This window comes from Sebastes fasciatus, chromosome 8 (assembly GCF_043250625.1).
Source record: "Sebastes fasciatus isolate fSebFas1 chromosome 8, fSebFas1.pri, whole genome shotgun sequence".
Lineage (NCBI taxonomy): Eukaryota > Metazoa > Chordata > Actinopteri > Perciformes > Sebastidae > Sebastes > Sebastes fasciatus.
Window position 1 is genome coordinate 4,515,211 of NC_133802.1, and position 23,685 is coordinate 4,538,895.

A 23,685-nucleotide genomic window follows, 5' to 3' on the forward strand; every position below is an offset into this window, starting at 1 on the left:
ATCTTCCTCCAGCCAGCTGCCACCTTATGTAGGATTTCGTAGTGAAATGAGGAGGTATTGTATACCGATAACTCCTCAGGCCTGTCGTGCATCTCGCTCGTGCGGGACGAGATGCGACAACACCACAGGCAGTGATGCAGAAAGGTGCCGAGATAAGCTACGGTAAACGGGGAGTTTAACAACAGATTAATCCCAACATTATGATAACTGATATGACTGAAATACTTTAGTGACGGCCCACATTTTCCATAGTTTCTATAGTTGTCACCTTTGTGCTGTGTGTTTCTGTGCGACAACGCTTGGTTTAAAAGTTTCTCAGGAGTTTCCGGTGGCGGCGAGTCACGTCGGACGCCCGTGATTTGCAAAGTAGCCGAGACTTCAATTTTATGCAAATGAGAAGCAGGCGACGTGACGGTCCGTTTCTCGAATCGCGCCGCCATGCAAGCAGAATGCATTGCACGGCTACATAGACAATGAATGTGCGGTGTTCATACACAGCGCTGGCTCTGGGAAACATTCTGGGATGTCATTTTGGGTTGTGATGGGCATTTTTCATAAATGTTCACAATTTAACTAAATGACTAATCAATTATTAAGAAAAATTTAAACTTTAGAAATAAAAAAATAACTAGTCTTTGCTGGAATAGCTCAATAGTTAAATAGTCATGATTGGTTTTATGTAAAAGAGAAAAGAATCCAAAGCAGAGTTGACTGAAACCTCTACATATGTAACAAATCTACTACTGTATATGAGGACGCACCCATTTCTGAACACATCATATCATGTCAACACACACACACACACACACAGGTGCAGGTATGCGTGAAGTGAGTTTATAATAAAGCTCTACAGAAGAAGAAACGTGGAGTTGAATTCCTCCAGGACTACACAGGGAAGCCAGTCAACTACATCAGCACACAGTGGGAAAATGAAATGTTGTGTTCAACAGCCACATAAACTGTTCAGTTTCCTCGGTTTCACAAGAGGAAAGAATTTGAAACAGTGTGTGCTGGAGAGGCGAGGCATGAAGCACACACACACACACACACACACACACACACACACACACACACACACCGACACACACACAGACACACACACACACACACACATAAATACTCAAACCCCATAGCTACACACCAAAAAACACGCTGACTCAAACACACATAATATTTCACACAACCAATTTCACAAAACCACATACATAAACACTCAAACGCTCCCACCGCATACACACAGGCACGCGCTGCTCCGAACACACGCGTGCACCCACACACACACAGACACAGAGCGAAGGAGTGTATGTATGTATGCAGCGAACGGCTCCGTTCCTCTCATTAGGGAGAAGGAGCTGCCTGCAGCAAAGCCTCTTCTAGTCAGTCTGCTGAGATCTCTAAAACCAACAGCACTAGTCAGACAGAGAGGGGGGGTGGGGGGGGTAGAAGACTCATACACTGCAGCTACGCTGAAACAACAGATGAAGGGCCTGAATGGAAGAGAAAGTGGAATCATAAGGAGTAAAAAAAAAAAAGAAAGATGAAAGGAACTCAGTAGATGCAGACTATCTTCAAACTTACTGATTTGACTTTCACCTGTAGCACACAGCAGACACATACAACGGACAATAGTAGCCAAGATACAGTATTTGGGATGTGCCAGTGAGATAAAATTGATGCTTTGCTGGAGCTTTAATGCATGTTGATGGTAGCAAATAGACCAATTTCACGGCTGATTTCTGTTTTTGCATTTCGAATCGATACGAAAATATCGCGATACAGGGGTTACGATTCAATATATTACAATATATTGCGATACTGTAAGCAAGGCGATATATTGCTATCCATACAGTGTTTTTGAGAATCGATACAGTATCGCAAAACATAATATTCATATGTTTCCGATATTTTCTTACACCCCTAATATTGACAATATTTCATTATGTAGCAAGCTCGAAAGTATCTTCTCAACATATTTTTTTTGGCATATTCACAGTGAGAGTCAACTGTGATTGGACTTCAATCAGTACAGTTCTTTGGGTGTAGATAAGTTGGAAATGTGATAGAAACAGTAAACAATGTAAATTTAACTAAATTAATGGATTAAATATACAGTATTCTATAATAATATAATTAATAATATAATATAAAAGTTTAAACTAGGGCTGTCAATCGATTAAAATATTCAATTGCGATTAATCGCATGATTGTCCATGATTAATTCAGATTTATCACAACTTGATCGCACATTTTTTTCATCTGTTCAAAATTGACCTTAAAGGGAGATTTGTCCAGTATTTAATACTCTTAAAGACACAGAAGAAGCACCTCTAATAAATTACTGTGCATTAAAAGCTTACCCTCTCACCTATCCTCATTATGCTGTTCCTTCAGCCCACAAACAGAAATGAGTGTAAATTCGAAGAATACCTAAAAGACTGACACACAGGAAAGTAATGTAAAATACTGTGAAGACGAAGACAAAAGCTGACATGGGGAGTGTCAATAAGGATGGTTAAAATAGTTGAATCCAAAACATATGAAAACATTAGGGCTGTCAAATGATTAAAACATATAATTGTGATTAATCACAAATTAAGCGCACCATTTTTATCTGTTCAAAATGTACCTTAAAGGAGATTTGTCAAGTATTTAATACTCTTATCAACATGGGAGTGGGCAAATATGCTGCTTTATGCAAATGTATGTATATATTTATTATTGGAAATCAATTAACAACACATAGAATGACAAATATTGTCCAGAAACCCTCACAGGTACTGCATTTAGCATAAAACATATGCTCAAATCATAACATGGCAAACTGCAGACCGACAGGCAACAACAGCTGTCAGTGTGTCAGTGTGTTGACTTGACTATGACTTGCCCCAAACTGCATGTGATTATCATAAAGTGGGCATGTCTGTAAAGGGGAGACTCGTGGGTACCCATAGAACCCATTTACGTTCACATATCTTGAGGTAAGAGGTCAAGGGACCCTTTTGAAAATGGCAATGTCAGTTTGTCCTCACCAAAATTTAGCTGCAAGTTTGGTGCGTTATTTAACCTCCTTCCCGACAAGCCAGTATGACCATCCAATGGATTCCTTAATTTTTTTTTGTTTCACGTGATGCCAGTATCTCCACTGTAGCTTTAAAACTGAGCCCGCTACGAGGTAAAGTTGCGTTATTGCGTTAAAGAAATTTTCGGCGTAAAAACAAATTTTGCGTTCACGCGTTATCATCGTAGCATTATTATTAACTTTGACGGCCCTACCAAAGACATCTAAAAAGTGAAATCTTTACATACACAATAATGTTATTGCATAGGTTTACAAGTCAGATGCGAGTGACTGCAGCTTGTTTACTTCCGCCTGCAACTGGGTAACTCTGTAGGACAGTATTGTCTTTTAATGTCAGATGTTGCCAGTGTGGGGGCTTACATACACATATACATGTACTGTACAAAATAATGGCCGTTGGGGGTTTTGATGCCAACATACATGACAATGTGTATTGCCCTTAATTGTGAGAATAATGAGATCAAAGATCAGCTGCATTAGTAACTGTGGTCTGGATAAATGGAATAGTAGACAAAAGCGACTGCTGCTACGCGGTGAAAAAACATGAAAATACCTTAAATAACTAATATTATTCAAGGGGGTTGAATTTAGATACACGGATTTCTTTCAGCTTTTTCAAAGCCTTGTGAATATCCTGAAGGACGAGGAGAGAGAGAGAGAGCAAGGGAAGCAGAGAGAGAATAAAGAGACGAGGAGAGGATAACACACAATACCTGCGCTGTGGAGAAAGAGAGAGAAATAGAGATAGGCATAAAAACAGGAAATAATAGACAGCCCCATTAGGCAGAGGTTATTGAGTAAATTCATCTCACGAGACAAAAGCTTCTGCTGCGGGTGTGTCACTGCTGCCTCCACAAAACTCAACACTTTCTCTCCAATTTTGGTCCATTTGCAACCCCCCGCGTCTGTTAAAAGCATAAATTGGCCGTCTGCATCGCCTTAAAATGGTTTCCCATGCATCACCACCCTATGAAGGTAGCGATACGCGGGGCAATTTCAACGGCCAAGGAGATGCCTGAGCACCGCCGCTTTCAAACAGCAAAACCTCAAGGTGCCTTAAATGGATTTCAACGTGTTTTTGACCCTGCGGTTCACTTTGTTGTGGGGGAGTGGAAGCATTTACTATCAACACTACACCGTTTCTGTGTCTTATCAGCCACATCCTTCTTCCAGACAGAACGCAGGGGAATTGAAAGCTGGCATACAGAGACGGAGGAAGAAGAAGGGGAAACAGAGCTGGATCGGCGGAACCTCGCTCTAGGAGGCTTAAACTGAGCCGAGAAAAGTTAATTTCTCAACTTGAGCGAGAAGTTCATATATCACAGCGAAGCAAAAGCCGTTACCTTCAAGCAGGAGTCAGGCCCCTGTACACTGTACTTCTCCTTCCTCCTACAGTTCAGAGCAAGATGAATGTCCACTTGAGATGTTGGACCACTCTGCACCAGAAGCCTGATTCCCCAAGGAGACATCGGTGGTGCCGTGGCGCAGGTTGGTGCAAAGTCAATAAAAGCAATCAAACTAAATAGTAATGTGTGTTTATGGAAACTGTACAAAAAAAATAGGGTCGTCAAAGTTAACATGATAGCGCGCAAATTTGTATTATGTCACTAATTTCTTTAACGCATTAATGCAACTTGCAATTTTTAGATTGTAGGGGACTCAGCCCAAAAGCTAGAGTGAAGATACTGGCATCATATGAAACTAGTAAACCTAAAGAATCCATCGGTACCAACCAAGAGCTTGTCGCGAAGGAGTCTAAATAAGACTCCAAACTTGCGCTAAATTTTGGTGAGGAAAAACTGTAGTGGCCATTTTCAAACGGGTCCCTTGACCTTTGACCTCAAGATATGTGAATGAAAATGGGTTCTGTGGGTACCCACGAGTTTCCTCTTTACAGACATGCCCACTTTATGATAATCACATGCAGTTTTGGTCAAGTCAGCACAATGACAGCTGTTGTTGCCTGTTGGGCTTAAGTTTTTTGCTAAATGCAGTACCTGTGACCAATAGTTGTCATTGTTTTGTGTTGTTAATTGATTTCCAAAAATAAATATATACATACATTTGCATAAAGCAAGCATATTTACCCATTCCCATATTGATACAAGTATTAAATACTTGACAAATCTCCCTTTAAGGTACATTTTGAATAATTAAAAAATGTGTGAATAATTTGCGATTAATCCCGATTAACTATGAACAAGCATGCGATTAATCACGTTTAAAATTTGTAATTGACTGACGGCGTTAAAAAAATAAAAAACTGAGGTGTCCTTGAGCAAAACGCTGAACCTGGAAGCGACACTTGTCAGGATAAGAGAGGATGCATCGTTCTCTGATCCCATTTCTCAAACACACACACACACACGCAGACAAAACCTTACAGCCACCCCTTCCTCACACACACACACACACACACACACAGGTTTGTGTTTGACTAAGCACTCAACAAAATGAGATGAGCCTCTGTGTGTGTGTGTGTGTGTGTGTGTGTGTGTGTGTGTGTGTGTGTGTGTGTGTGTGTGTGTGTGTGTGTGTGTGTGTGTGTGTGTGTGTGTGATGATCAGGGGGAGTGTCATTGTATTCACTGACTCAGCATTTCAGTGCCGACTGTCATCCCTGTCATTTCACCACAGTTTCCTCCCTCACAGCGGGGCCAAGTGGAACCTGCCAGGATCCCTCTCAAAATGTCTAAAACACAAGATCGATGGCTCTGTCTGTTTACCTTATATTATTCCCCAGCTGGCAAATTGTTTCTGTTGGCAGCATGATGAAACACTAATCATAGAAAATGCTGTTTTTTGTTTGTTATGGTCTGTCTCGTTTCTGTGTTTCTTTTCTTGTTATTTCTTTGGTTGAAATGTATATGTGGGCGTGGGGCTTTTTTTTCCTTTGGTTAAAATTGAGGAATATGAATATTGACTGGACTCCTGGTGAGCTTTGTTTGGCCCCACAGTGTGGGGGATGACTCAACTCTGGATTGTTATGTTTTTCACAGCGGGAGAAACCAAACAGTTGAGTAAGCCCTAGCTTGACATTGCATTGATAGTGAAGATACACTTGTGACGTTTAGTATACTAAGAACAGTATATACAAAGTATATACTTTGTGCTGCAATTATAAAAAATATTCAGGGATTAGGGCTTTATGAAATCCTTTTTATTTTTTTCCAGATTCCGTGTTTTCCGTTTAAATTTTTCTGAATTCTGTGTTTTAGGATGTATTGGAAATTTTCCTGATAACTTGATGGATGAGAACTGTCAATAAAGATACTGGAAAAATAAATGTCTTCGTCTTATTTATTCTTGCAGTCAATGGTTGTTCAGCAAAATACATAGAGCATATGCAGTTCGCAAGTCTGTTCTTAGAGCCAACAACCCAAATAATGGTGAAGCTATATCCTAACAAAGCAGGATGTGGTTACTTAGCTTACAGAAGTCAGTCCAACGTTTTTAAGAACACTTGGGCGTATAGAAACTAGTCTAAACCCGTCTGCAAGACAGGTGTGAAAACAAAAATACACATAATATGATAAAAAGGCAAAGTGTGCTTTCCAGGTCAGCTCAACAAATTTCCATTACAGAAGAACAAGGTCAACATGTCACACAAGCCAGTATATTTTCCATTACAAGGATTTAAGTGCCTGATCATGTGGTGGATGAATAAAATAAGAAAATATGCAAGATTTAATGATTATCAATGAATTTGATGTAACACAACATTGCACTGTGCTTTAATACAGCTATAAAACAAAATGTTCCATCCTTTTGTAAAATAAAGTGCTCTAAATTTAGCTGTTAGTGTTGAATTCCTCAGGTTTTTGGATGACTAACAGGTGACCCCCTCCCCGCAGGTTTCCCCTCAACCCCGTATCTTGCGCTCTCTTTGGCTGCAGCTCCCCTACAGGTCAGACATTTAACCTGCTAAGTGATGCATCGCCGAGCCTTTCGGCCTTTCATGTCTTTGAACGGCGAGCACCGAGCCAACGCAAAATTTGCCTCTGATCTGGGGCTTTTTGTCAGGTAGCTCCAAAAATTGTTGGCGAGTGGAAAGTCGTGTAGTGTGAACTATACGCTAGTCGTTTGAGAGGGGCCTCTTCGACATGACTGTGTGTGTGTGTGTGAAGCAGCTGAGCCTCGCTCTCGGTGAAATGCCGAAACAGAGAGCAGAGGAGAGAAGCAATGTGCCCGTAAATGAAACCAATCAGCTTATCATCAGATTCCGTGATTACGTCCGTGTTTTCCGCGTAGTGGAAATCATAGGGCCATAAGCAATTTCAATGTCAGACATTGAGTATTTCTTTGAAAATGTCTCTCAAACAATAGTTATTTTTTACCAACATTGAACAAAAACACATAATTTCAATATTAGACTAACTGTTTGCTAAATCCATCAGTACAAAAGTGCAGTACGGAGTCCCTAGTCATGATAATACCACACTTTTTAAGTGCTATTTCTTCATGCTGGAGAGTCTCAAACTAGACTGCCACAACAGATCAATGCAGACACAATACTATAGGATACAATTCTAAATATTACAGGTAACCATTAGAGCCTCCGAGGAAGTTACCGCGGTCGCTCCACTTTCCCTGCTGTACTGAGCTCTTTGTGATAGCCGCTGTACATATTCCACACATAATCTATTCTACGGGAGTCGGCTAACTGAAATACCTTTATTGTTTTCTTCAAACTAATCTGCGCCAAACAATGCCATTGTAGTTCCCAAAGTTGGATTATGTCCCACGTTATTCACACTGAAGCTCTCCTAGTTGAGAGCAGCGTAGTGCTGTAGTGAAGGACTCCACCTGCTGATGCTGTTCTAAGGAAAATCTAGCATTAACTATAGAAAGGGTCGAGACGTAGTCATCAAAATCAGCAAGGTCTTATTCATCAAGTGACGCACCGAAGTCACTCTGCCTCTATGTCTCCTTTCACCACTTCCTTTTCCAACTTCCCTTTCTCTCCTCATTCCTTGTTGATCTTAATCACTTCCAGAAAAGACCAGAATTTGAATTGCACAACCTCAACCCCAGTCCCCTTTGTTTCTATCCACCTCCTCCCCCCTTTCTCTGAGTCCTCTCATCTGAGTCACACTGTCAGGAATACCGTCACTCTCTCTTTTTGCCTCGCTGCTTCCAGCTCCCCCTTCTCTCGTTCCCTTCCATTTCTCACTTTTTAAAGCTTCGCCTCAGTGGTTTTTCTGCATGACTTTACTCTCTTGATGTTCTCTTATGTTTATTCATCTCCCCGTTCATCACATCCCTCTCAATAGAGGCCGTAGTGAATATATCACTAGGTAGGTTTTCCAAGTATGTCGAGAGTTTGTTAGATTCCATTAATTACAAGGTAAGTTAAAATATTACCAAATACACTTGCTCATCCTCTGACAGCATGATATATGGCTAACATTAGAGGACACCAAAGGACAAAAACACTTGTCTTGTGGATATTTCCTGATAGAGTTGGATAGAAACTAGGGCTGTCAAAGTTAACGCGTTAACAACGCTTGTTTTAAAAAAGTTTGTTTTAACGCCACTAATTTCTTTAACGCATTTAAACGCAACTTGCGATTGTTAGGTTGTAGCAAGCTCAGTTTTAGAGAGAAGAAGAGAGAGAAGATATTGGTATAATATGAAATAAGGAAACTTAAGGAATCCATTTGTACCAACCGTGTCATAGTAGCTTATTGGAAAGAATGCTATATAATACTCCAAACTTGGAAAAACTTGGCCATTTTCAAAGGGGTCCCTTGACCTCTGACCTTAAGATATGTTAATGAAAATGGGTTCTATGGGTACCCATGAGTCTCCCCTTTACAGACATGCCCATTTATGATAATCACATGCAGTTTGGGGCAAGTCATAGTCAAGTCAGCACACTGACAGCGGTTGTTGCCTGTTGGGCTGCAGTTTACCATGTTATGATTTGAGCATATTTTTTGTGGTAATGCAGTACCTGTGAGGGTTTCTGGACAATATCTGCCATTGTTTTGTGTAGTTAATTGATTTCCAATAATAAATATATACATACATTTGCATAAAACAATCATATTTTCCCACTCCCATGTTGATAAGAGTATTAAGTACTTGACAAATCTCCCATTTTGAACAAATACAAAATGTGCAATTAATCACGATTAACTATGAACAATCATGCGAATAATCGCAAGTATATATTTTAATAAATTGACAGCCCTAATAGAAATGTCTGTCATTACCTTTCCTTTAGACCTTCTCACCCCTACAACATTCACATTTCTTCAGCCTCTTTCATCCCATCCCTAGCAGAACCACTTTCACCTACATCTCGGCTTCACAGGCCTCTCTCCCTATTCTTCCTTCTTTCTGACTCTCTCTCCTCCAAGTGTCTAGGTCAAGTAAGACACTTTTATACAGTAGTCGCGCATCTTCCAACAGGCTGCAAACATAAAAGTGGTTCCCATCCCTACCACCCGCTACAGAATCTCTCTTCTCCTCTCCCCCACAGGAGGTGACAGAAATTCAAACTGCTTCATAAACACCATTGAGCGAGGGGAGGAGGAAGAGGAGGTCGAGGACTCGCCAGTGTTGCATCTTTGGCTTCTCTTGTTCCTTTGGTGTCATTTGGTGCAAAGCAACAGACCTCAGCAGGGTTATTTAAGATAAGCCTGCAGTGTGCAGTTTGTGTAAATTCTGACTTTCAAATCCTCTCTCTGAGACTGCAAAGGGGTGTACTTTTAACACAGACGCTTCACCTCAAAGTGCTTTACATGGGCTCGCCTGGGGGAGAAATCCAGATGAACAAGACAAACCTATTCCTCTCAGAAAACCCATTCAATGGAGTTTTTGAAAATGTTTTTTTTTTTTGGCTTGTATCATAGTAAGAACCCTTCCAGGTGCTGTAAGGCCAAATTTGAGAGCAGAAAATAACAGCTGGCATTGTTCTTCAAACTAAACACAGAGGGTATGATGCCTAGTAGTCCTAGCAGTATTGCCTTATCCTTCCCTCTGCCCACCTTTGCATTTCCCCTCCTGCTCCTCGCCATGGCCTGGGGGGAAGTCTGACCACCACTACAGATAACAAGACAGATCTGCATCTGAAAGCCATGTACGGAAAAAACAAGAACACAGCTCTCTAACTTTGACCTTGGCCCGGCACTAAATATATACAAGGAGAGAGAGGGAGGATGTCCGAGTGTGTGCCTGAGGAATACGAGGACGTGCTGATCGGACTAATGTTGCAGAAGCACAGGAAACACAGACGAGTTCAGTAATGCGGGTTTGTTCGGCTGCACGCGCACACACTCGCACGCTGATTATTTTGCTGCCTCAACTGTTCAGACAGCACAGAACATAAGGCAGAAATTGGCCATTTGGGACAACAAACACAAGCTGTATGGTCTGTAGCAGCACAAGAAAATGGGTTGCTGAAATTCGTCTAATTGCTGACAAAACAACAGCAGAATTATCCTTGCTCACACTACTAGGATAGGAAAATATCTCCCCCCGCCCACACAGCCACAAGCCGCTGGTCTTGCTTCACAATACCGAACGCGGATACTAACGACAATCAAAAAGCTTCTCGCAAGTCCTATTTTGAACTCGGGAAGCGAGTGTTTGCAATCAGGCGGCGTGTAAAAGTGGCAGCCACCTCGGCGGCACGGTTGCCTGTCACATCTGTGCGCCGTCGGAGCGTCTCTTCCCCTTACAAGAGAAACTATTTCAATCTGCCTGCCCTGTTTGATCTGCCTTGGCCTTTCACTGCGGAGGCTGCATCAAAAAGGTGCCAGCAACTTAAAAGCGCCATCGCTTCATCTCTCTCTCTCTCTCTCTTTTGCTCTCATCCTCTTTTTCTCCACCTCTTTCTCTGTCTATTTTGTTCAGAAAGAAGTTGGAAAACACTTTGTCACTGGCTCATTGGAAAAAGAGGCACAAAAGCAAGAGGAATTGGCTCATCCGCTGTAGTATCACCAATACTCATGCTGGAGTCAATATAACAAAAGGCTGTTAAATATAGACTACATGAGGTGAAGAGGCAATTACAGTTATTATAATATTCCTCTACTGATGAATTTCCACTTTACTTCCTGTCAGGGCTCGTCTCATTTACAGATTCTTAGGTCGTCCAATCTGGCCAATCATCTCTCTGCCCACAGTTCTTGAGCCAATTGGTTGTTGGATGCTGCTCTTTAAATAACAATGACTACATTTTTCATGGACACTCATATTCTACTATTATTCTGAATATGGCAATATTCTGAATTTGATATGGGTTATGTAAACAGCACATTCCATTTGGATATTCTGAATTAGGCCATATTTCGAATGTAGCATTTTCCGATTATGGGATATGCTGATACTATTTAGGTTTTAGGAGCATTCTTTGGGCACATATAGAGTGTATCCAGAATATGTGTCTCAATTGTTTTTTTACGGCAGTTTGTAACACACAGCCTCTTGCCCGTTTACGGCCAGCTCTGTGCGTACACAAACCTAACTAGCTGACAGTTTGCAGAAACATATGCCCAAAAGAAAAGAAGGAAACACATAACTACTTATAAACATTATGGAAGACTTGGATATCATCAGTTTTTTTGGGATATGTACAAATATCGCAATGCCGACCTTTTCAAGAAGGTGGTTGAAGGAATGGAAAGAGGGAGGCTGTGTTCGCACGGTCCAACATGTAAGCCACCGGTTCGAAAACTTGAAAAAAAAAAAATATTTTTGATGTAAAAAAAAAAGCAAAATGGCACAAGCGGCTCCTGCCGTTCCACTTTTCTATATTTTGACGTGATAAACGACATGTTAGGGCATCCGACCCTTTCAAACACGTCCGAGAATGGCGTCGATGTGGGATTCATTGGCCCCAGTGATGAGGATGCCCTGAGCTCCTCAAATGGGCCAGATGATGATGATGATGGGGAGAATAGGAAAAAGGATAACTACGTAACCAGCTGACTTGTTGTAGGCCAGCATGATGTACGTCATGGGGACGTTTTACGTTAATCGGAGTATGCATGGCTGCATGTAAACGGGAATATTGGTGGAATAGTCACGTTCATTAGCCCTGTAAACAACTTAGTAGGAATACTGTCATTTTTGGAATAAGGGCAAAAAACGGAATATGTGGTGCATGTGAACGTAGTCGTTGTCACATCCGGACTGTCAGACCCCCATCATCACCACCACGATCTTCAGATCAGGCAGATTCACCAGAGAGGTTTTCCACCTACTGGCTTACTCCACCACCACCAGCAGCATCTATACTGAGAGGAAGTGCTGTCCCATCTCTTGTCTTCCTGGGCCTAAATTTAATGAATGTGTTTTATTTAAATGGTTGCTTTTCCAATAGTATTGTTTTGAAATAATCTCTCCTTATTGAATTGACTGAGAGAGACTGATATAGCCAGCAGAGGGAGAGAGAAAACCCTGTCAACACATCATGTCTTTTGGTTATAATCGAGTCTGTAACCTAGTAGGAATGTTTCACTCACAAACCTTACTCTCATATCACATCTGTCAGACTTTTAACTGAGGAAGTCTGTCACTCTGTTATTTGATCTGAGGCTAATCAGATAAATTGCCTTCCAAAAGCTGCTAAACTGGTGTTGTATGTGGGATTCAAACTGGTATTTTGCCATGTAATATATCAGCTTACTTGGCAGTCTGCAGTCATCACCGCTCAATAGGCGAGAGCGTGGCTCGAACACTGCTGGGTGTTGCTTCGGCTCCCGCTGGGGCCGCCCATACAGCATTTAAATGCAGACTCCGAACGCACCATGAATAAAAACTCCTCAGCTAAATGCCAGTTCCATTACATCCTACGGACATGTTAGGGCAACTCACCTTTCTTCTGGGTGTTTCTCAAATTGGAATGAGTTAAAACTGCTTTATCAATCAGGTTTATTGTCGATTCTACTGCCGTCTCTCCCCCCTCCGTTTATTTATTACAGGCACTTGAGGTGTGAAGCGGCTCGACGCAGACGGACCGCAGGGTGCATCGCCAATCGTCTGAAGCTCTCAAGCTCAGCTGGGGTCTGAGAGCACTGACACAACACCACCCCCACACCCAGCTGAACACCACCCCACACACACGCACACACGCACACACGCACACACACACACACGCACGCACGCACGCACGCACTCCCCGTGGCGGTTTGGTGTTTTCGCCCAAACACAACAGCTGTGAGCCCAGAGTCCTTTCTCACTTATGATTTGGCTCATAAAGCTCAATATCAAGGAAGCTCCAAAAGGAAGAGACTTCAGCCAACAAAGCCTCATCCATGAACACAGAATACCTACCTAAATGCCCCCCCTATAAAAAAAAGTAGGACTGTGCAGTTACTTATTCATGAGTTAATCTTAAAGGGAAACTACATTGTCAATAATGACACCAGAGCTTTCGAATATCATGGATATATAACGGGTTAAATCCCAGAAAATCACATCAAATTGCCATAAAACGTCGATGTGAGATACCACATCCATTATCACTACTGAATACCACGAACACAGTGTGGTTTTAGCCACTGGAGATGGCAAGAACGTACGACATGGTTACTTTAAATATGCAGCTGACAGTATCACATGGGGAGGTGTCATCCTATAGAACTTCCTTTAAATATTACTGAACATGTCTATCACACACAGAAAGGTGGATACATAGAGAGCGGAAAGAAAAAGGATGATCTCCTCTAAGAACAAATTAATAATAAAAGACTCCCAAGAATAAACTAGGTAATTAGGTTACAGGCAGCTCAAAGCGCATGCAAGCGCCGCTGTAGTCGGAGTCGCATTCTGATTCATTTTGGGCTAAAAAACCTGTGAAAACACTGTGTGTCTGCGGGTTGGAACGGGAACTAATATGTTCCGCAGTCATTATAATGTCACTGTAACCAGGCGTGCAGTCACTTTGGATGTCACGCCTCAGCCCCAAAGTGGAGGTGATGTTCAGGGTCTCAGCCTTATCAACGCGTCCCAGCACAGGCACTTAAGAGAGAGGGGGGGAGAAGTCTTTCTTCCTCATACATCTCTATAGCTCCCACATCATCACACACACACACACACACGTACACTCATCCTCACAAGTTCACCCTGGAGAGAGATAAGAAGAGAGAGAGAAGGAGATGAGAGGAGATTCAGAACATGCAAAGAGAAGACTCTCTCCTCTCTCTCTTTCACACACATGCACACACGCACACACACAACCTTAAGAGATTTCTTCTGTGCTTTGGCAGCCAAACCGGTGGCTTGGCGCCCATAGTCTCTCAAAATCAGCCAGTCTGCCTCACCTACGCATTTCAAGTCAAAAATTCATAGGGTGACACAAAACTGTCAGAGCACGTTGATGCCACTCCAAAATGACGAAGCTGTGTGTGCATGTATGTGTGTGTGTGTGTGTGTGTGTGGGTGGTTGTGGGGCGCACACACACACACGCAGGCACGCACGCACGCAGGTCTGCACATTCACTCACTAAACACACATTCAAACACTTACATTTTGCATCCGAACAAGCACAAACAGGCACACAGCTGCATATATATATATATATATACAAACTTGTGCACTGTATGCACACGCGTACAATCGTGGTCAAGAGGACGCTGCAAACATACACACACACACACACTGACACAATGATATATGCGCACATGCACGCGCACAGTGAAAGCAAAAGAGTGTTTTTCAAGTTCAAATTCGCAGTCTTGAGCGCATGCAGATGCAGCGATGTCCATCACGTAAGGACGTCCAGGTTTAATCAGCAGAGAAGCATCAGAATAAACAACAACAGCTACTAATCCAAACCTGGCACCACTGTACCACTGCGACAACATTCCTATAATACTCCATATATCTACCCTAAAACATTAAAGCCCAAGCTTCTTGGAGATGAAACACAGCCCGTGGAGCTGTATATATACACTCCTCTTTAAACACTGACACTTTGTATCCAAAAATCCGCAGTTCCTTTGCCTTGGTGAAGTAAAAGTAATCCTTAACCTTCAAACAACTTGACCAATTCCAAGAGAGAGAGTCATTTCGGAACAGATTCATCCGCAACCTTCCACCTCATGCGTCTGGCTGATGCTGCTTCTTCTCCTCGGGTGCGCAAAACAAGCCATGCTGATGGTTAAGAAGCGCACAACATGGAATCAACAGAGAGCCGGATCTCTCCAGCAACACACCTAGACTACTACTCCATGTGTGCTGATATGTCAAGACGGGAGAGAGACATCGGAGGGAAGGGATGACAGAGGATAGAGGGATATGGAGAGGTGAAGGGTAGGAGAGGAGAGGGAGAGGAATGTCATCAACATTTCGGGGGTTGGAAAAAAAGCGCTCCAAGACGAGATGATTAAGAACCGCAAAAAAAGTTTGTCTTGTACTTACTGATCAAACCGCCCTCCGCGTACCTCCTGCTTGGCATGTTTTTTTCTTTTCTCTTTAGGATGTCAGAGTTGCAGCAGAAGACATTTCCATTCCCAACGGCGGGCTTGTCAAACAGCAGCAGCAGCACCGGGTCCGAAGCTCAGCTCTCTGCAGATCCGTGCGCACAGGACAGCAGCGCTCAGCATGAATGAGAGGAGAGGAGAGCTGCGGTTACACTCCGGCATCCACTGCTAGAGAGAGAGAAAGAAAGAGGGAGACAGAGGGAGAGAGAAAGAGAGAGAGAGAGAGAGAGAGGTTAGTGACGTGAGTGCGCCCCCTGGCTGCGTAAAGCGCGCTACAGTGGCTCTCCAGACGCACCTCTCAATGGTGCGCATAGGTGGCAGCATCGGACCCGACACAGGAGTCATTCTGTAATTAGGGCTACATTTCATGTCAACCAAAACGGAAGAAATCAGTTTTATTTTTTTGATAAACAATTTAGTTGTTACCATAATATATATATATATCCCCTAAATGTGCTGAATTCATAAATTGCCAAGCTTTAGCTCTAATGACTTTTTCAATATTTTAAATGAAAATAAACATTTGATTCATTATTTTGTCAACTGTGTTACAGACAAATGTTGTGTCATATAAAACATGAACAAGGTACTATATCACATTTGTTTGAAAGTTTTTGAGTCTATTCACCAGAGGTTTTAAGGTTGTCTATGTTTTGAAAATATGAATTTTGAGCTTCATAATGGACATTTTATGGGATGCTATCAGGAAGGATGAATATTTGTTCAACATAAATCCACATTACACTGAATTTAGAGTTATTCACTATCCTTATGTAAGACTTTCCTCTCTAAAGATATCCTCCATCTTTTTTGTGACAGTTTAGCCAACATTTAAAAGATTTATGACACAAAAACCACACGTAACACAGTTGACGGAGATTTCTCGGACACACACAAAGTGGATGATTTAATGTACATGAATGAGCCAAATAGCTTTTAAAACACCTTTCTCATATTTTAATGATTATTTTGAACAAATAATTATGAAAATTATACACAAAAACATGTATTTTAATGTTAATCTGAAGAGCAAAACCTTACATTTAGCAAATCGGACAGCACAAAAACAGCATATTCCAGTAAAGAATATGCATTTTTTGCAAAATAAATGATGGGACCTGTTGACTTTTTTGTATTAAATGAAAGAGAAATGTGCCCTGATATAAAATTGATCATTGCTTGAAGGGAATATTTAGTAAAATTGATAAATACAGCCCATGGACATGACATGTACCCCTAATTATAGAATCACACACAGGCTGCTGTGCCGTGCGCTCTCCTGGCTCCTTGTAGTGGTGGTTGAGGATCATAAATGACACGATAAAGGTGCTTCTACTGGAATCACATACTTTGATATATTCTTGATAAAAGGCTGCTCGTATTGAGCTTGATTGATTGCGCTTGTCATCTTATAACGCATGCAGAGTGGCAATGCTCTGTTTCCATGTCCCCCCCTGCTGCTCACCGTGTGTTCTTTTATGTGTCTATTGTTCATGTTTCTTTCATATCAGTGTATATATGTAAAATGTGCATGTGTGTGTTTTCTGCAGTGTGAGTGCAGTGAGTCTGTACTTCAACGTGCTTGTGAGCATTTCTGTGTGTCTATTCAATAGCGTTCCCAGCTGAAGGTCAGCTCCCTTGGAACTTGACGAATCATCTCTATCGGCAGCGTTGGCCTTGTCCGTTATACTTCACCAAAGACCACAGGGGTGCCGGGGCTAATTCAGAGCACATCTACCACTCCGGAACTTTTTTTTTTTCTTCTCGGATAAAAGTGTTGCCTGAATACTTCAATACTCGGTTTTGAATGAAATCGTTTAAATGTAAATCAACTTTCTATTTTCAAGGTAGATTCTAAACAGACACTACCTTTAATCACTTCACTGCTTCATTCGTCAGTTGACTCACCATTGTGAGCGCCCTCAAATAAACAAGCGTGAGGAGTCTCGGGTGGATTTTCAAAAAGAAGGTTTTATTTACCCAAAGATTAAGCAAAATATATAGCAAAGATCTGGGCCCATAAAAAAGGTCAACTAAACAGAGTTTACCCCAGGCTATGCTGACTCAACATAAACTGAATAGAACTGAACGGACAAACCACAAATATATAGAATGGCTGGATGGATCAGACCATTTTTGAAACAAAGTGGTAACACAAATACAAACACTACCAACTAAACTTAAAATGAAACAAAACAGGACAATTATTTCAGTATAAATAATTTAGCAATTTACGAAAAACAAGAGCACAAACTAACTAATATACGTAGTCTAAAGAAATAAACATGAGGTCTCCATTCATAATGGGGCCGTCAGTTGGTAGTTGTGTCAAAGAACGTATATTGCCAAGAAGTGAAAGTCAGTTATTCGTTCCATTGCAGCGCCCAGCAGCAAAGCTAGCGACTACCGGACCCCAGTAAAACATCTGCCTACAAAGTGCTGTACAAAAGAAGAGCCTACGCAAGTGGCCTACAGTACGCTGTTGTGAGCATTTATACTTGTTCGCTGGTGTGTCAACATCACTCTGCAATTACAGCGCCAATACGCTAGTTGGCGGTGGGGTTTCTATGCCACTGTAGTAAGTTTCTTTGTGTAATTCAAAAACAACAGCGACTGAAACTGAGCGGAACGTGTTGGAACTAATAAATGTTCAACAACAGTTACTTTTACTGAAACTACTGCAACGTGAATGTCGGTGATACGGTGTGTACGACCATTGAATTTGGTCCATGTTCACAGAGAAGAAGGAGCAGCAGGAAATGCATAGGAGAAAATGCAATGCTACCGAGCTGCGTTGCTCCAGCGTTTCTGGGGAGGTGCACGTCACATCAGGCTGTGGCGTAGTCTGGGATGTATGGTAACGCAGAAGTATACACCAGCCTATAGAGCTCTGCTTTAGGGGGCACATCTTTAGCTCCGACCTGACAAGATGTCCCTCCAGCAGCAGCAGCAGCACCCTAGACTCAAAGAAAGAGAAATTAGAATGACTTAAGGCAAACTTCTCTAAAAGACAAACTAAAGTGTGAATGTACAGCTGACAACAATACTAAATAAACTATGATGTATGAAACTAAAGCTAGTCTATATGTCAGTTTTCAGTGAAGAAGCTCTGACAAACCCACTGTATGCACCAAAGAGCAGACAAAGCTGGCAGTTAGCAACATACTGAGGTATGTTTAGCCGCTAAAGGGACAAATATTTGTCTCAGTAGTTGGTAGAGGGCAACACTGAGCTAAAAGGTGAGTGACTATTGGACTTATAATCAACAAGTGGCCAGAAACACGACGCCTAATGAATGCTAACGTTGCTCCATGTCAACTGGAGGCATTCATTTGCCAATCGGCTAACGTTACATTAGCCATAACCTTATTCACTTATTAAGTCATCTTGTCCCTAGTGGCCAAAAATCATACTGGTTTTGCTTACTGGTTTTTAACTAAACTACAAATCACGTACATCAACATTAATGAAGACCATTATCCAAAATATATCATATCATTACCTTTTTTAGATTTAACTCAATCCAGGCCGCCCACGAGGCAGCTGCCATAACGCAGCTGCAAAGAGGCCGTTTAGGCGCGTTCAAGGACGCTCCGTCATCTGAGACTCCAGAGGCTGCTGCACAGCAACATTTTTAATTCAAGTAACTGATTTCACCTCATCTTTTTCACCACGGCCATGTTTGCTTGTCTGTCCTTTGGATTAAATTCTTAGACACTTTTTGGCAGCTCAAAGGCTTTTTTAAAGGCAGGCCTTTTAATATTTAACAGATGGCTCACTGTCGCACTGTCATGGCTTCCTGGAACACCTGTGTTTTTTCTTCTATGAGGAGTGAGATATTTGTTTTGAAAAAGACTTATTGTCATTGTTCAGAGGTCAGACCATCCCTAATTAACATGTTTGTCCCTTGGTTGCAACTGTAATAATCATAATAATGTGACTTTGATACAAAAAAGGAATCAAATTGTTCTAGTGAATTACCACCATGTGCAAGTTAATATTCATGGCAAACAACTGAGTAGATATTTTTACACCAATTTTTAAGTTCAAACAACTACTAAAATATATACATAGTGCACAATTTCTATGCTGTTCAATGAGCTTAACAGGACAACATTTCCTTCTGGCACCGCAGGCTGTGATTGGACCAACAGCACGTCACAGCTGTTCCTGGTTTGTCAGTGCTTCTCATTCACTCTCCAGTGAAAGCTTAGTATCCAGTAGTTTCATCCATCGGGTCGAATGTGAGGCTCTGCAAGTTTTTGTCCTGGGTCACAGTCAGTGGGCATGAAGTTGAACATATGCCATTTTAACATTCAATTTTAAGTTTTATTGACGTAAACATAACACAAATTTAGGTTTTGTTTTCTACTTAAAGATTTTAAGTTACACAAAGAAAGAAATGGAAGTCGTACTCAACCTTTTCTGACGTTGCTTTGACTCATTTTTACTAAATTATCTACTAGAAAAAAATAATACGTTGGTAAAAACACTGAAATTTGTGGTAGTTTTATGTTAAGACAGCAAAAAAAATTGTTCAGCATAACTCTGCAACTCTTGTTGTAATTATGTGTTTATGTTATGTAAAGTGAACACAATTTATTTTCATTTTATTGAACAAGAAAATAACTACTCGTCATATGAACATAAAAACATTGAGTACATATTTGTTCACATTTTTTAATAGTTCATTCAACTATCAAATTGTATGCACAATGTGTATGTTGTTAATACATTTTAGTTAAATAAACTCAAAAATCTGAAATTGTAGACAACATAAAAAATTAAAGTTAAACTCACACGGGATGAGTGTTTGTGTCAAGTGAACATAACGTTTTTAAGTCATTTTGACAGTTCTGGACATTTGTGTAGGCTTTACAATATTTGTTTGTGTCATGGAAGGATTGGGGTTTACAGTGTACAGTGTACTGAACTGAAAAATGCCTTGATGTTAGAAAAGCAATGTTTGAACTTATGGTAAGCTTTGGAAAGTGGTTGTCAGAAATGTATAATAATATATATTAGTGGTTGAGTTAGAACACAATCTCTGGCTGCATTTGCGTGTACTTTCCTGAATTTATTGTACGAGGATGGTACAATCATGACTTCCACTGTAAACATTTAAAGAGGGACTTAGGGAGAGGAGAAAAAGGTGGATTTGCACCATAAAGGAGGATGCGTTGTTGGTGTGTGCTCAAGCTCCATCATTTTCTGCAAGAATTAGTGTTGTTTTGTCTTCATCCTGGGCCCCTGCTATGACCTTTGCGGTCCCCTTGTGCATATTAAATGTTGATATTCCTGCCCATATTAGTGATGACTAGGGAGTTTTCATATAGGGCGGTGGGGTGTCAGGTTCCTCCTCTCCACACTGAGGCAGAGGATGTGGTTACCCAGATGATACTCTGCTACTCAGATTACTGGACGTGTGCATGTGCATGTGCATGTGTGTGTTTGTGTGAACATCCTTTCCGCTAACTCCCATGGTCTTGCGTGGCTCAATGTGGCACTGCCGGTCTCGGAGTTCATTTCTCATCCTAAAAAACCTCTGAGTCATCCATATCTACCCTGTTCTGCTTGTACAGCTGAAATCTTTATCAATTGAAATTAGCGTTGTGCTAAATGTCTAGTTAAAAGACTTGTGCTTTCGGTTGTTGAAAAGCAGAAGCAAGATTCAGCTGAACGTTATTAAATTGCTCGATTTGTTGGTTGCATATAGGGTGTACCACCTCTTTAGGTTACAATAAACCATAGTTTAATTACTTGTGAGTCATGAGAATAAGGAATGGGAAATTGGGAAAAACATGATACATATTTTCCTTATCACGGTCACTTTGTTTTTACCTTTACACAACTGAATAAAAGTGAATTAATATTGCTTAAAATATCAGGTATCACCTTCAACATTTTTATGAAAGTGAAAATAGTAGAGTAAACTGTACGCAACAGAACAGAAAGGACAGTTTCTTCCAGTAAACATCTGATAGCCTTTAGGGTGCAATGGCTAAGGCTACTGCACCCCTGGCATGCACATCTACAGTATGTATTTACCTGCAAGCAAAATTACATAGCATACCTTGTGAAAATTTTGCAACTCCCTCCGTGAAAGATAACAGCGTATTAAGAATTTGTAGCAATAAAGTGGCAGTGGGTTTATCAACGCTCAGTTTTGGGCCATTAAAGCTGAAGTAGGCGAGATTGGAGCAAATATAATTAAAAAAAGTTATTTTCATAAAACGGTCTCTATATCGTGACAGTAGTACATGAAACAGGTAACCTAAAAAAACTCATGCGCCTCTGTGTCCTCCGGTGCTCCTAACCGCATCTGCAAGATTTCACTTACCGGAGGAAAACAACCAATCAGAGCTGATCTGAGGTCTGCTGTCCAGCTGCTGTGTATGAGACCCAGCTGTCAATCACTCATGAACTCCGACCAAACGGTCAAACTAGGCCGCGCTCATCAAATATGAATCAATATTATGTTACATTAATGCCTATTTCTCTCCTCAGATGTTTTCAGAATCATCTTGTAGTGCACGGTTTAGCTGTAAAATTAGAAAGTTTGTGAGGACGCTGCCGCCATTTTTAAATCTGGTGAAGGAACTCCAAGTCCGGTCACATGACCGGAGCACAGCCAATAGGAACGCTCTCTCAATGAAATGACCTGTGATTGGTCAAAGTCTCCCGTCACGGGCTAGATTTTCCAAAGCCTGAAAACAGAGCCATGAGGAGGTGCAAAAGTCTAGTTATCTCTCAGAACACTTGAATTACAATATGCTGAAAGGTTATTATGGAATTTTTGCCCAATGATGCCAAAAATATACTGCCTACTGCCACTTTAAGTCAAAACAATGTGCTGAAAGATGCTAAAATGCTCCGTAGAGCTGGTGGAACTGCAGAGTTAGGTGGTAATTCTCTGTGGGTTGATCACTAAGAGCACCACCTTTCACATTAAACATACTATAGCACTTTTATATTAACAATGGATGAATGACTGATTACTGAAACTTTAAAGTGGACATATCACGCTCATTTTCAGGTTCCCACTAGAACATATTTTAATGTTCAACAACAACATTATTTTTCTCACACTGTGTGAATATACAACCCGTTCTCCCCCCCAACTCGTCAAATACCGCTGATAGGGCAGCGCCCCTAGGCATTGGAAACCAACGCATGGAGGCACCCTTTAACAACAGTATGTGACAAAACAGGCTTTCTCCAACTCCAATGTAAACCCACCAGTGGCGTTATTTGACGGTCGGAGAAGTGACGTAGTATTAATAGCGAGAGAGTTTGTTCAGGGCGGGCAGGAGGGGTGGTGGATGGGTCAAACAAACACAAGACTTTCAACCAGGAGACCGGTGTTCATGTCCCGTGTGAAACTAAAAGTAACGTTGACATATTTTGTCACGTGAGTCGCGAGTCAGTGAAGCTAACATCGACCATGACCGTTTCCTAACCCTACCTAAGTGATTGTGTAAACCTAACTTCCTGTGAAAATGCAAATTTATTTTGAAAGGATTAGTATTTTGGTTTGTCCAAAAGTAACGCAAGAGGGGTACCCCGTGTGTTGGTCTCTGATGCTGAGGGTCACTGACCAAGCGATGGTATTTGACGAGTTGGGAGTAAAAATGTGTTGGAATATACCTGTATTCACCATCTGTCTGAAATGCTCCGTTTTAGTGCCGGTGTCTTTAAGACCCCCTTCCTAAAAAAGTCCAGTCTGCTTTGATTGGCTTGCAAGAAAAACATGGTGCACCTTTGCAAAGGTAGTTCTCAAGCTGTGGGCGTACATAGGAACATAGGTGACATAGGAATGGGAGCCAAATCTGAATGGCTTGTTGAATCACATGTTTTCTGATCTAGACTGGATTGTCTTATTTCACAGTTTGTGGGTTGGTAGGCACTCCAGATACCCAAATGTATGTGCACAAGCACTGAAAAAGTGAGTTTTTTTTGTGATTATTCCCCTTTAAAGTCTGGTTCTCCACATTTTACATAAAAAGTAACGCTGCTGATATTAAAAATGTACTTGTATACTGTATTTCTTTGTATTTGTTTCTGAAATTTGAATGTTTATAGGTGGCGCTCTTTTTATGTTCAGTCAAGGTCACTGAACAAAGATCACTGCTAAAGGCAGGAGCATGCTGCACAAAGGTGAACGTGCAC

The 23,685-nt window shown here is 41.3% G+C and overlaps 1 protein-coding gene across 2 annotated transcripts in view; it reads right to left on the reverse strand.

The window, feature by feature from the left end:
• Positions 1-15,704, reverse strand: part of LOC141772166 (plexin-A1-like) — a 353,749-nt gene extending 338,045 nt beyond the window's left edge. For both annotated transcript variants that reach the window (XM_074642860.1, XM_074642859.1), the window contains exon 1: positions 15,455-15,704. The gene's annotated coding sequence lies outside the window, so the exon portion shown is untranslated. The remainder of the gene's footprint in view (positions 1-15,454) is intronic.
• Positions 15,705-23,685: the final 7,981 nt, after the last annotated feature.